The following is a 13,533-nucleotide window of genomic DNA, read 5'->3' as shown; positions in this document are numbered from 1 at the left end:
CTTCAAAACTCCCATAATAGGGGGAAGTGTTTTGTAATCTACAGAGATAGCAGAGACAATGCTAACTGATAACAGTCCAGGGGAAGAGTACAAGAAGTTATCAGCTCACAAAATTTCTGGCTGGATGAACATCTATTTTTTTTGTCACTTGTTGAACTGATATAAAAAAATCAATTTCAATTGTATATTTATCAGATCAAAAGGGAGCAAATAAAAGAAAAGTATTGTTAAGCTGGCCATATTGTTAAGCTGGATTCCCTTGTCAATTCTGTCTGTGTTGAGGGGGGGAATCGGGGGCAACCCATGGTTGCAGGAAAAAAATTTGCTCCTCCTGTGGCTGGCCTTATGGGGCGTACACACGGTCGGACTTTTCGTCTACAAAAGTCCAACGGACGCCGACGGACTAAAGCTGGCTGGTAATCCGATCGTGTGTGGGCTTCTCCGGACTTTCAGCAGACTTTTTCAGCCTCAAATCCGACGGACTTTAGATTTGAAACATGCTTCAAATCTTTACGTCGTAACTACGACGGACCCCGAAATCCGCTCGTCTGTGTGCTAGTCCGACGGACAAAAACCCACGCTAGGGCAGCTATTGGCTACTGGCTATGAACTTCCTTATTTTAGTCCGGTGTACGTCATCATGTACGAATCCGTCGGACTTTTGTGTGGTCGTGTGTAGGCAAGTCCGTTCGTTAGAAAGTCTGCTGCAAGTCCGCCGAAAGTCCGCCGGAAGTCTGTCGGACAGGCTGTCGGACTTTTGTAGACGAAAAGTCCGACCGTGTGTACGCCCCATTAGAGTTTACATACTCTTTCATCTTTTAAAGGATGCAGGATGACATGTAAATTGCTAAAGTATTAAAGCGGCCTGTGTAAGAGACTGCGGACGTAAAGCTGAAAACACAAAGGAAGTGTCAGAAAACAATAAAAACAGTATGCAATAATCTGCTGAAACAAATTCCATGTCAATAGCCTTCTGGTTGAAATGCTTTTGTGTTCACGCCTAATATTTGTGAGCATGTAGATTTAACTAATACACTGATGACACTTTAACCAAAGAAAAGTAAAAAAACATAAGCATATACACTGTTATTCTTCAAGTAAACCTGTCACAGACCTGTGCATGTACAATTTAAAGTAGATGCAAACCCCAACTGGATGACATTTATTCTACAGACACTGTGTTTACATATTTTGCAGCTTTTTTACATCTTGCTGCTGCTGATCTCCCCCAGCTACTTCCTGTTTACACATACTTGCTCATGGTGGTGACATCGATGTAGCATGCCTGCCCACTGTGCATCAGAATGGCCACTTATCAGAAGTCAATGTGAGAGGGTAACAATGCTGTAGTTCAGTGGCAGCCGGTGGTAATTTTTTGGGGTCAGTCGGTAGCACTTACCTCATCGCTTCACCGGTGGCTTCCCCTGCTCGGCAGCGGCCTCCCGTTCCCATGCTCTCCACGTGTCATCATGGCAGCGGCGGCTTCCGTTTTGTCCCTCCTGCTCGGCGGCCAATCGGAGTCTTCTCTTTTCGGCAAATCAGAAAAAGGGTCTCACACCTGCTTCTGATTGGCTGGATTGAGGATCAGTGGTTCAACAGTGAATATTCATTCGCAGTTGTAACACCTGCGTGAGCTCATGGGGCAATGCTCTGCTTCACAAGCCCGCCCTATTTTGAAGCCTACTAGAACCTATGGCTTTAATCAGTGCTTCAAAAAAACACTCCCGCCACTGTAATTCAGGCACCCTGCGTCCTGAGAGGGGCCAGACACATGAATAGGGGGTGGCCACAGGGGCCATGGATAGATTCATGCTGTGCTATGCATGAATCTATCTATTATACATATAGGGGGTGGCATGGATAGAGGGGGCGACGCCCAGGCACCCCTAATGGACGAGCCACCATTGCTGTAGTGTAATTGGGAGATAGGGATTGAGTGGTGTTACCCTATAACAGGAAGTGACCTTCATGGCAGGATGATCAACAGGTATTATTTTATTTAAACAAATAGGTAGTGGTGAGTTTTTAATGTCTTGTGCTACACATTAAATGATACAGTCTATGTTCAGAGGCGCCTGTTTTCTTTTTGTTTCTGCTTTATTTTATTCAAAGTTGCTGATTCAAAAATAATAAAAATGGCTTTTGAAATGACATAACATTAAAAATTATTTGAAATATGTATTCCTACAGTAATGAATGTATGCTTGCATGCGTGTTAGATGCGTGCAAGAACACAGCTGTTATACAGGGAAAGGAGCCATTGTCTACACAAGAACCAAAATGTACTGCTCCTTAGATGTGGTAGTTGCATCAGTTTTCTCTTTTCTCTGGATTATTTTTCTATTTTTTTACTTGGCGATCCTGCCAAATGCAAGCTAAATGCAGCTAAATGTGTGCTACATTTTCCCATTTACACAAGCCATAATGAGATGGACAGCTTGACTGACTAATACCAAAGCTTGGGATCTAGGAAATGTTGACGCTTCTGAATGTTTCACTACATACTTCCTTTTTTTTAACTATAAAGTGCGTTTGTTTAAGTCAGACACAATTCCTTACATAAACAATAATGATGCTGGAGAAATTAGTTTGTAAATCAGGAAAATGATTGAATCTTTGCAATGCAAATAAATTTGTTTTGGTTACAGTGAGTCATCATGGGAGTTGTAGTTGGAGGCGGTAGCCATACAATGGTACCAGTGGACACTTTATACTACAGTTCCAAGGCACTGAGGAGCTGGGGAAGGAGCAATATGGCTTTTGTTGGATTGCCCGGGAAAACTTTGCTCTCTTGTTGTCCTGGACTCGGAAGTGCAGTCCTGTAGCTGGGGTTGGACTGCTGCCAGGCTGGGCCAGGAGGGATTGATTAGGAAGCCCAAGGAGAGAGAGACATCCTTGCTGCACATTACAGACAGCAGTGATCAAGCTGCACCTTTGCCCCAGAGGGACTAAAGTGTCCTCCAACCATCTGCTTCCCACTGCAAGACTTCAGAGGCACCTTAGAGAGAAAGAGAGAGAGCGGGGCACCCCATTCTACATCTAGAATCCAAATGCATTGCATTAAATGGCTCATCGTCCAACCTATGCGCTGTTAAGCAGGACCTGAGTTATTTGAGGCAGGACATTGAGCATACCACGTTGCACCAGTGTCTCACCAACTCAACAATTATACCCTTCTTCTCCCCCTCCCCCGCCCAGATACAGGTTTTGTGCCATACTGCATGCTGGTCTTTTAGCACTACTGACAAGTGCGCCAATGCTCCTCATAGGGCCCTAACAATAGCCGGCAGAGGAGCAGTTTAAAGGACTGCCCTTCCTGTTGAGTCACTCCACACACCCCTCTGGTACCCTTTTTATTACTACCATTTTCCTACAAATAGTGTATGCCAGTCATTCTAGGCCTAGCATAACTGCCATTAATGCACTCTGGCAGTATAGTCCAGTATTTGGTAGCTTGAGCTTCATTACTGCCCACTGTTGCACCTAAGGTGGGGTTGCTACTGTTTATGCTGATCTGGAAACCAAATGTCATTATATAGTTAGCCCTTACTACCTTCCCTAACATTATTTTGCATGTTGAGAGTGTTACTAACATTGTTGACTCAACCTTATGCTTGCTTTGTTGCCAGCTTTGCTTAGCAACAATATTTTACGTTTGCTTTTACTGATGTGCTTAATGCCTATTCTTTTGACGATGTGTTATTGTTGATCACCAAGTGCCACTTCCAGTGGGTTTCTTTTTCTTTTGTGTCCATGTTTTGTTTGTCCATACATTCTACCCATCATGTCAAAGGGGCTGAGATCTTTGAGGAGGTCAAGCAAAAGGACACGAGATCCACTTTATCCAGATGCTCCTACGGAGGCAGCTCTACACATACATGTAAACCATAGCTGCACATATTTTTTTTTTTTAAAAAGCTGCCCTTATCAGCATTAATATTTCATCATAATGAAATAGGCTGTTTTTATACTGTATATTGTAGTTATTCTGTTCATTAGTGCCTTTGAAAAAAATAATATAAGTAATACATAATTCCTAAAAATCAACATCTCTCACTGCTAAGAGTAAATTTATTTTAAACTACATGTCATTGAATAACATGCCAGCTAAAAACATAGGAAAAAATATCTCACACCACCTATCACAGCAGTCGAACATGTGTCACTTAAAGCCTAATTCCAATTAGAATTTTTTATATAAATAGCCTAAGTAGTTTAAAGAGGAACTGCAGTCTGCTCACATGATATGTAATAAAAACATCTTTGCCATTCTGAAGCTTCCCTCCAACCACTTTGCATATTATTTTATATATACTGTAATTCTGTAATTGCCAAATATGCTGCAGAAATCTCCCTCCACTGAGTCTGGCTGCAACAATTTTAACTGTGGGCAGCTGAAGCTGCTGATTGTCCACTTCCTGGATTTACAAAGACACACAGGCACATCTCCAGCTCTGCAGCTCTCATTGGCCTTCTTATGACTCCCCCTCTCTTCCTGGCAAACTCTCACGAGAGTGAGAGAGAGCTGTGCGTGATGCCATAAGCCTAGGCTTTTTACCAGACAAGAAACAGGAAGTGGGCTATATAAGGTATTTACTGGCAGAAAAAAAATGTTTTACTATCCAAAGTTAAAACAACAAGGGAAGAGGATTTAATAGATGGAAAGATGTAAAAATGACTAAAGTTCTGCTTTAAAATGAAAAACAGCTTCTGTCCAGCTCTGTTCCCCATAGACTCAACCCTAAGGCTGCATTAACCTGAGCATAGCGTTTTTGAGCGTTTCTTCCGGCGTTTTGTCACGAGTTTTTTCGGGCATATTTGCGCGTTTCCATGCAGCGTTGTCCGGCGTTTTTGAGCTTTGGCATTTTTGTTATTAGCCAATAGGAAAAATGATCATCTGTTTCATCATTTGTTGCTATGTTGTTAGATTTTGTCATCTGCTTCCTGCTCCAAAAACGACCAAATCTGGCCGATTCACGTGACAAAAAAGGGTCCAGAACTTGTTTAAGCTTCAGGTATAGGGCTTCAGGTGACTTGGAGTGGAGATGTGAACCATCTCCATAGAGAATAATGGATTTTTTTCCCCTCTAGCGTTTTGTAGCTTGAGGCTTCATGCTACAAAGCACTCAGGTGTGAATGGGCTCTAATGGTCCTTCATCCTCTTCTAGGTTCAATAACACCCAGTCAATCCTCTTTTCTGTGAGATTACATTACAACTCTGAATGGTGCTGACACAATACAGGACCACCAAAGCACAGACAATAAGAGAAGAAGACTCTTTTTATGTCATGCGAAAAGCTAGGGATAGCTAAAAAAAGTAGATATGCTAAAACATTTTAAAAATCAAATTTTGCAGGGACACGCTCTAAAGAGGGACTGTCTGCTCAAACTGAAGTTAGACTTTCATTAACTTTCACAAATGAAAGCCACCATTTTTTAAATCTATAAGAACAGAAAAATATATACTTCACAGAGGAACAAAGGAGAATAACAAAGGCATTGGTAAGTGCAAGTAGTAGAGACCCTAAGCATCCAAACACAAAATACTTTCCATACAAATGTGTCCATCACCAGGGGTGTAACTACCACCATAGCGACCCATGCGGGCGCTATGGGGCCCGCAGCTGAGTGGGGCCCAGTGAGGATAAGAGCACCGCCGGCACAGTCTCCCAGCCAGGGGAAGAGAGAGGAAAGGAAGAGGCGAGCCGTCCGTATCAGCAGAGAGCTGAATTGCCCGATGTAAGAGCTTTCATTAGAACTTCCAGTGTTCCCGGGGCTCACGTCACATAGCTCCACCTTTTGGCCCGGTGCCCTTGATAGACAGAACGCCGATCCAATGGGGGACATGTGACGTCATCAAAGGCGTCGGGCCAAGAGGTGGGGCTATGTGACGATGAGCCCCGGGAAGACAGGAAATTCAAATGAAAGCTATTACAGCGGGCAATCCCGCTCTCTGCTGATCCGGGTGGCTTGCCTCTTCCTCTGCATAGGTGAGGCTGTATGGGGCACAGGCAGACCAGGCTGTATGGGGCACAGGTCACGCTGTATGGGGCACAGGTCACGCTGTATGGGGCACAGGTCACGCTGTATGGGGCACAGGTCACGCTGTATTGGGCACAGGTCACGCTGCATTTGGCACAGGTCACGCTGCATTGGGCACAGGTCACGCTGTATGTGGCACAGGTCACGCTGCATTGACACTAGGGCAGCTGTGGGGGGGGGGGCTGTTTGCAGGGGGGCCCCATACAACATTTTGCTATGGGGCCCTGCTATTTCTAGTTACGCCCCTGTCCATCATAAAAGGCTAGTACTTTTATTGTGGCTAAACATGATAATAGCTGTGATTTCATGTGTAAATATAGCAACATGAACATTAATGAAAACTCTGTTTAATGTAATTTGTTACATTTAACAGTCTAGTTAGGCATTCTAAATGAGTATAAAAGAAATTAAATACTACAAATATAGATCCCTGAAAGTGTTAGTATAATTTAAAGTGTATATCAAGTCAAATCATTTTGGGTAGAGTGGAGAAGGATTAGAACACCTGTTGGGTTTTTACTTACTCCTATCCGGGACTCTGTTAGAAAGATGTACCCTCACTTTAGTCCTACTAGTCCTGGGGAAATCTGCAAAAGGGACAAGGGTCCTAGCTTTCTCTTACTCTACTAATGAAAAACTATGTTTCTGTTGGAGTTGAGTTCGCCTCTTCCCTATTCCTATCTGGTAAACTGTTTTTATCAGGGCAGTAAGTGAGGCTATTGCAAGCCACTGTAGGGGTTTATTTACTAAAGCTGGAGAGTGCAAAATGAGTCTCACTTCTGCATAGAAACCAATCAGCTTCCAGGTTTTATTGCCAAAGCTTAATTGAACACAGTGAGTTTATAAACTGACTGGTTTCTCTGCAGAAGTGAGCCTGATTTTGCACTCTCCAGCTTTAGTAAATAAACCCCTACAGTGCCTTGCAAAAGTATTCACCCCCCTTGGCTTTTTACTTATTTTGTTACATTACAGCCTTTAGTTCAATGTTTTTTTTTTTAATCTGAATTATATGTGATGGATCAGAACACAATAGTCTAAGTTGGTGAAGTAAAATTAGAAAAATATATACATAAAACTATTTTTCAGAAATAAAAAACAGATAATTGACATGTGCGTATGTATTCACCCCCTTTGTTATGAAGCCAATAAAAAGCTCTGGTGCAATGAATTACCTTCAGAAGTCTCATAATTAGTGAAATGATGTCCACCTATGTGCAATCTAAGTGTCACATGATCTGTCATTACATATACACACCTTTTTGAAAGGCCTCAGAGGCTGCAACACCTAAGCAAGAGGCACCACTAACCAAACACTGCCATGAAGACCAAGGAACTCTCCAAACAAGTAAGGAATAATGTTGTTGAGAAGTACAAGTCAGGGTTAGGTTTTAAAAAAAATCCAAATCTTTGATGATCCCTAGGAGCACCATCAAATCTATCATAACCAAATGGAAAGAACATGGCACGACAGCAAACCTGCCGAGAGACGGCCGCACACCAAAACTCACGGACCGGGCAAGGAGGGCATTAATCGGAGAGGCAGCACAGAGACCCAAGGTAACCCTGGAGGAGCTGCAGAGTTCCACAGCAGAGACTGGAGTATCTGTACATAGGACGACAATAAGCCGTACGCTCCATAGAGTTGGGCTTCATGACAGAGTGGCCAGAAGAAAGCCATTGCTTTCAGCACAAAACAAAATGGCACGTTTTGAGTTTGCGAAAAGGCATGTGGGAGACTCCCAAAATGTATGGAGGAAGGTGCTCTGGTCTGATGAGACTAAAATTGAACTTTTTGGCCATCAAAGAAAACGCTATGTCTGGAGCAAACCCAACACATCATATCACCCAAAGAACACCATCCCCACAGTGAAACATGGTGGTGGCAGCATCATGCTGTGCGGATGTTTTTCAACAGTCGGGACTGGGAAACTGGTCAGAGTTGAGGGAAAGATGGATGGTGCTAAATACAGGGATATTCTTCAGCAAAACCTGTACCGCTCTGTGTGTGATTTGAGGCTAGGACGGAGGTTCACCTTCCAGCATGACAATGACCCCAAACACACTGCTAAAGCAACACTTGAAGGGGAAACATGTAAATGTGTTGGAATGGCCTAGTCAAAGCCCAGACCTCAATCCAATAGAAAATCTGTGGTCAGACGTAAAGATTGCTGCTCACAAGCGCAAACCATCCAACTTGAAGGAGCTAGAGCAGTTTTGCAAGGAGGAATGTGCAAAAATCCCAGTGGTAAGATGTGGCAAGCTCATAGAGACTTATCAAAAGCGATAGCCGCAAAAGGTGGCTCTACAAAGTATTGACTTTAGGGGGGTGAATAGTTATGCACATTATTATTATTATTATTATTATTATTATACAGGATTTATATAGCGCCGACAGTTTAAGTAGCGCTTTACAACATTAGGGCAGACAGTACAAGTACAATACAATTCAATACAGGAGGAATCAGAGGGCCCTGCTCGTTAGAGCTTACAATCTAGAAGGGAGGGTCAAGTTATACAAAAGGGTAATAGCTGTGGGGGATGAGCTAATGGAGAAAATAGTGCAGTTGTTAGATGGAGGCAGGATAGGCTTCTCTGAAGAGGAAAGTTTTCAGGGATCGCCTAAAAGTGGATAAATTTGGAGACAGTCTGACAGATTGGGGTAGGGAATTCCAGAGGATGGGCAAGGCTTGGGAGAAGACCTGGAGGCGGATATGGGAGGAGGTGATGAGGGAGCTAGAGAGCAGGAGGTCTTGGGAGGAACGGAGATGGCGAGAGTAGGTTGGTATTTTGAGACTAGGTTAGTGATGTAGCTGGGGGCAGAGTTGTGGATGGCTTTGTAACTTATTGTTAGTATTTTGAATTTAATTCGTTGAGCGAGTGGTAGCCAATGGAGGGATTGGCAGAGAGGGGTAGCAGACACTGAGCGGTTTGTAAGGTGGATGAGTCTGGCAGCAGCATTCATGATGGACTGAAGGGGGGATAGTCTATTTAAAGGTAAGCCAATGAGGAGTGAGTTGCAGTAGTCAAGGAGAGAGATAACCAGGGTGTGAATCAGGAGCTTTGTGGTTTCATTGGTTAGAATGGGACGTAGTTTAGAGATGTTGCGGAGGTTGAGGCAGCAAGCTTTGGAAAGTGATTGGATGTGGGGCCGAAAGGAGAGTTCAGAGTCCAGGATAACACCAAGAACCCTGACATGTGGGGATGGGTGGATGGTTGTGTCATTGCTCTTGACAGAGATGTCAGGGGAAGAGGCACGTGGGGGAGGAAATATTATAAGCTCGGTTTTGGACAAGTTGAGTTTGAGGAAGTGGTGTGACATCCATACAGATATGTCGGTTAGTAAGTTAGTGATGCGTGAGGAGACTGATGGAGTGAGTTGAGGGGTGGAGAGATAGATTTGTGTGTCATCAGCATAGAAATGATATTGAAAGCCGTGAGAGGCTATCAGCTGACCCAGGGAAGAGGTGTAGATTGAAAATAAAAGAGGTCCAAGAACAGAACCTTGGGGGACCCCGACAGAGAAGGGAAGAGGAGTGGAGGAAGTAAAATTGGAAGTGACACTGAAGGTGCGTTGGGATAGGTAGGATGAGAGTCACTGAAGAGCACAGTCACGGAGACCGAGGGAGTAAAGTTTTTTTTGAGGAGGGGGTGGTCAACCGTGTCAAAGGCAGCTGAAAGATCCAAAAGTAGAAGTACAGAATAGTGTCCGTTGGTTTTTGTGTGGAGTGTTGAGGGCGAAATCCAGATTGAAGGGGATCAAGAAGGTTGTTTTTAATGAGGTGGTCACTCAGTTGGTTGTAAACCAGGCGTTCAAGGAGTTTAGAGGAAAAGGGGAGCAAGGAGATAGGGCGTAGGTTGTTAAGATTGGTAGGGTCCAAGGACGGCTTTTTAAGTATGGGGGTGACCAGTGCATGTTTTAGAGCATTGGGGAAGATGCCAGAGGTGAGGGAGAGATTGAAGATGTGGGTTAGAGAGTGTAGGATGGGGTCAAAGGGTGACCGTAGCATTTGAGAGGGAATAGGGTCCAGGGGACAGGTGGTTAGGTGGGCGATAGAAAGGAGTTTAGCAACTTCGTCTGTAGTAGCAGATTTGAATAGGAGGAGTGTCAGTTGTACCTGTTGACATGGGGTCTTAGCTGGGGGAGATACCTGTAGAGTGGAGATTTCATCACGGATTGTATCAATCTTGATTTTGAAGTGATTAGTGATTTCCTGGGCAGTAAGTAAGTCAGTGGGTGGAGGTGGTGGAGGACAAAGTAGAGAGTTGAAGGTAGAGAAGAGTTTACGGGGATTGGATGAGAAGGTGTTGATAAGAGTTGTAAAATAGGTTTGCTTGGCAGTATGGAGGAAAGAATAGTATATTTGGAGAGCAGATTTGTATTGGTTGAAGTCTTTGAGAGACTTAGTCTTGTGCCATAGACGCTCAAGAGCGCGACTAAGTTTTTTGAGAATTTTAGTGTCATCTATTTGCCAGGGTTGTAGTGGTCGAGGCCTGATTCTGCATGTAGTGAGGGGAGCGAGCCTGTCCAGGGTGGAGGACAGGGATTTATTGTAGATGGACGTGGCTTGGTTGGGGCAGGACAGGGGAGAGATTTTGTCATAGAGGTGGTCAGTAGCAGAATAGAGGAGAGAGGAGTTGAAGTTGCGAAAGTTTCTACGGGTGATGGTTAGGCGATTGGAGGGAAAGGTGGTGGAAGACAGGGGGAGAGAGAAACTAATAAGGTGATGGTCGGAGAGAGGAAAAGGATTGTTTGAGAAGTTGCATGGAGTGCATAGGTGGGAGAATACAAGGTCAAGGGTGTTGCCATCAGAGTGAGTAGAAGCCTGTACCCATTGCTTCAGGTCAAATGAAGAGGTTAGACTAAGAAGTTTAGAAGTAGCAGGAGTGTTTGTATTTGCAGGGATGTTGAAATCACCGAGAAAGATTGTAGGAATTTCCAAAGAGAGAAAGTAGGGTAGCCAGGCAGAAAACTCATCAAGGAAAGTCGATAGTGGTCCAGGGGGCCGGTAGATCACAGCAATTCTTAGGGAAGTAGGAGAGAATAGACGTATACAGTGGGCTTCGAATAATGAGAGGGAAAAAGAGGGAGGAGGGTGAATAACCTGGAAGGTGCTCTGGGGGGATAGGAGGAATCCCACTCCACCTCCCTTGCATCCATTAGGCCTAGGGGAGTGTGTCCAGTGAAGGCCACCCTGGGAGAGGGAAGCAGGAGAAGGGGTGTCATATTCGTTGAGCCAGGTTTCGGTGAGAGCAAGTAGATTAAAAGAATTAGTGACAAAGAGGACATGAACAACAGTGAGTTTGTTGCAGACAGAGGGGATGTTCCAGAGGGTGCAGGAGAGAGGGAGGCTGGTGTTGGGAAGAAGAGGAATGGAGACTAAATTGTGTAGATTGCGACTACTGCCAGAGGGTGTAGGGTGATGGTGATGGGTGTGTTGGGCACAGTTAAATAAGGGAGGCCCAGGGTTTGGGGAAATATCTCCAGCGATTGGGAGAAGCAGAAGAGTAAGGGAGGTAATATGAGAATATGATTTGTATGAGGGGACATGCTTCAGTATCCTGGGGGGTATGTTAGCAAGTGGGCTTAGAGTTAGAAAGAGGTGATGAGTGCAGTAATAGGGGGAGGGGAGAAGTGAGGGTGATATGTACAGATTGTGTGGTGGAGCAGAGGGATGTAGAAAAGAGAGCTTGAGGAGAGAGGCTGCAATTGTGAGGAGGAGGAGAGGTAAAGAGTGCATGTTTCAGAGAAGGTGAGATAATATGAAAATGAGGTCACATGCAATCTGCTATGGTTTGCTTTGTGCAAATCGCTGAAGTGCAAAAGCAGAAGTGCCACTTATTTAAAGAACCCCACTTCTTTGCACATTGACATTTTCTGTTATTTTGTCCTATTTGTTGTTTGCTTCACAATAAATAAAAAAATCTTCAAAGCTGTGGGCCTGTTCTGTAAATTAAATGATACAAATCCTCAAACAATCCATGTTAATTCCAGGTTGTGAGGCAACAAAACACGAAAAATGCCAAGGGGGGGGGGGGTGAATACTTTTGCAAGGCACTGTATATCTTTCTAGTCGAGCCTAGACAGCAGTAAAAAAATCAACAAAAAACACCCATTTCCACTTTATCCAAAACTAAAAGCTTTTAGCATACATGCGTTAACAGTTGTTATTCCACGTGTTAGTGTTCATTGCATTAAGGCAGTCCATTCATCTGGCAAGGTACTTTTGTGCCATTCACAATGAAAATACCATGACAAAGTTGCCAGTATCTGATATTGTCAATAAAAATATAGCATAATCTGAGATTCAATGAAAATTTTGGATACATTACTTTAATTTGCATGAATAGGAAATTAATTTAAAAAAATAAAAATACATTTGAGATGCTGATTTATTGTAATTATCTGACACAATTCTAAACCTAGAAAAAGGTAACTTTTTTTACAATTCCAAAAATGTATTTAAACGTTAAGATACTAATAAAACTATTATAAATTCCTTGTATGGTTACTTATATGCAGGCTTTTGACCTGGAGACAGCAAACCATGCCAGTGGCTGCTGGGTCAGTTCAACTCTATATGACTCTGAGTACATTTGTACATAGGTATATACACTTTTACATCATAAAGGCTATTTTAGGTAAATATGAAAAAAGTATTTTTACAGTACTACCAGGGATCAATAGCCAGTTTAGAGTGTTGGACTGCAGTAAGCCATGCCTATTAGAGGCATAGGAAACCATATACATACAATATCTACAGGAATTTACATCCATTTACAAAATCTATAAGTCTTACTGGCTGTAGAGTGTGCACTTACTGGACTTGAATCCCCATTTTCCCACCTTACTTTTCATCTCATCATGTCTATTGTGAGCCTTCCAAAGCCTCTTGGCTGTACTTAGACATTATATTTACATAGTGAGTCCTCACAGTAGCTTGTTTTTTATGACCATATAGAAGGTAAAAGAAACAAACATCTCCCCATCAATTTACACAATTGTCAAAAGAAAGGACCAATAGAGATATTTATCATTTTGAATGACCCGCATTGTAAAGTCAGTTTACACTAAAGAATTACAATCTTACCTTCTCTGAAAGCTTTCACAACAACTTTCTTTACTGCTAGACTTGCCTGTGTGAATTTCAGAAGAAAAAGAAGTTGCTGCCTTAAGAGGAAGTATATATAACTGAATATTTCCGTAGTAGAAGCAGAAGAGTTTTGCAGCTTACTCTGAGTATCCGAGGGTGTAACTCTTCTTACAAAACTGAAAAAAATTCTCAGTGAAAGATAACAGCTGTAGTATGTAGTAATAGTAAAAATATTCAGAAATTGTGGTCATACCTCTGAAAGTTTTAAATGGTGTTTCTCATGGTAACAAGGTTTCAAAGGTCAAAGCCAAACAAGCTGTCTTCAACTATATTAGTAAACCCTAACAATTAACTTCTTTTATTTGCTTCCTTAGGGTCTATTAACTGTTAAAATTACAAA

General features: G+C 43.0%; 1 protein-coding gene across 1 annotated transcript in view; it reads right to left on the bottom strand.

The window, feature by feature from the left end:
- Positions 1-13,297, bottom strand: part of CD53 (CD53 molecule) — a 66,924-nt gene extending 53,627 nt beyond the window's left edge. The window contains exon 1 of the mRNA XM_073615661.1: positions 13,131-13,297. The gene's annotated coding sequence lies outside the window, so the exon portion shown is untranslated. The remainder of the gene's footprint in view (positions 1-13,130) is intronic.
- Positions 13,298-13,533: the final 236 nt, after the last annotated feature.

Source organism: Aquarana catesbeiana, linkage group LG02 (genome assembly GCF_042186555.1).
Source record: "Aquarana catesbeiana isolate 2022-GZ linkage group LG02, ASM4218655v1, whole genome shotgun sequence".
Classification (NCBI taxonomy): Eukaryota; Metazoa; Chordata; class Amphibia; order Anura; family Ranidae; genus Aquarana; species Aquarana catesbeiana.
Note: the sequence above shows the minus strand (reverse complement) of the source record. Positions and strands in the feature narration are given on the sequence as shown.